Consider the following 1,684-nt stretch of genomic DNA (forward strand, 5'->3'; position numbering starts at 1 on the left):
ATACAGGTAGTTCAACCTAGTTCCTCTTCATGCTGACATAATATGCTCGTGTCATAGTCGAATTTCCAAAGATTCCATGAAAAAAAACCAATTATTTCACATAACCACTGTTACAATAGAGCTTCTTAAGCTGGAAAATGATTACTCATTCCTCTTATTTCCCTGGGATTAGTTTATTGAAGCAGGGATAGAAAAAGATCCTAAATTATGCCTATGATTTGTAGGCCCAACATAATTAATGGCACAAACAACCAGACAACTAAGAGAAAAGAAGGGTTCTACCAAAAAAAAAAAAGAGAGAAAAGAAGGGATCATGTCTGTAAATTGAATAATAACCCAAGACAGACCTTGTGTAGATGTAATAAAAGGGAAAAAAGAGAAACCAAGTGCAATGTGTTGATAAATCGGAAGAGATGGAGAAAAAAAATGCATAACACAGAACGGAAATGGAGAAGAAGTACCTACCAAAAAAAAAAATGGAGAAGAAGTTCGGTAAGCAGATCTGTTGACAGAGATAAAAATCTCACAACAATCGGCCAGTAAACTTCTGAAAAACATTACAGATTTCAGGAAAAAATCGGCCAACAATCACAAATTTCAAACATTACACCATAAACCATACATCAACGCATGAAAAACATTACAGGAAAAAATCGGAAAGAAAAACGAAGAACAAAGACGAGATTTTCTAAAACCGAGCGGATCAAAATGCCTCTTGGAAAACCTAATCCTGAAAAACTAAATCGAAAACCCAATTGGAAACCACACAAACCAGAAACGAAAGTCACAAGAATGATAACCTAATTAGAGAGAGAGAGAGAGTCACCTTCTTGTTGTCAACTTCAGTTGCAGAGGGGGTCGTGCTAGAGAGGACCACTGTAGCAGAAACCTTCAAATGTTAGGGATGTTGCTCCAAATCCTGAGACACAAGGGAGAAAAATCAATAGAGCCCTAATCAGATCTTCGTCCCAACAAACGACCGAGAGAGAGAGAAACTGAGAGAGCGAGAAAGAGAGAGAGAGAGAACGAGACAGAGAGAGTGAGAACTAGAGAGAGCAGAGAGAGGAAGCGAGAGAGAGAGGGATAGAGAGCGAGAGAGAGAGAGAGTATCGACCTGCAAGTTTCGCCTGCTCTTCCTTCCCCAGATATGTCTCTTCCTTTTTTTTTTTTTGTCTTCAAGGCTTGCTCATAGGTTTTGCTCGTGAATCGCGCAATCGATCGTTCTTTGTTCTTTTGGTGCTCAAGACCTTCGGTTCTTTCTAAAAGAACGAAAAAATGAATCGCAAAATCAAATACGTTTTCATGTTTTTTTGTTCTTTTTGAACAAAAGAACTGTTCAGAACAATATTCTAAACGTTACCAAACGCACTCTTAGATGTCATAATATATTCTGCCAAATCCAAAATTATTACTATAAAACCATGGAACGTCCAAGAAGATCAATTTCCATGTGTCATGTGCAAAGAAATAGTTCAAAATGGCTTTTAAAAAATAATCAAGAATCAAAATGCAAATCAACCCAAACCTTCTAATAAAAAATATATATACAAAACCAATGAATGGGCTTATGCTGTCCATTAGGACCGTAAACAAAATGTTCAAGACCTATCTCAAAGATCATGTCCCTTAACTTGGAAGTGGCTACAATAATTTTTCAAACCAAAGTGAAAAATAGCAACACTTG

General features: G+C 36.9%; 1 pseudogene; it reads right to left on the minus strand.

Moving 5' to 3' along the window:
• Positions 1-483: 483 nt before the first annotated feature.
• On the minus strand, positions 484-549 carry LOC122641171 (annotated as a pseudogene).
• Positions 550-1,684: the final 1,135 nt, after the last annotated feature.

The sequence above is a fragment of the Telopea speciosissima genome, chromosome 9 (genome assembly GCF_018873765.1).
Source record: "Telopea speciosissima isolate NSW1024214 ecotype Mountain lineage chromosome 9, Tspe_v1, whole genome shotgun sequence".
Lineage (NCBI taxonomy): Eukaryota > Viridiplantae > Streptophyta > Magnoliopsida > Proteales > Proteaceae > Telopea > Telopea speciosissima.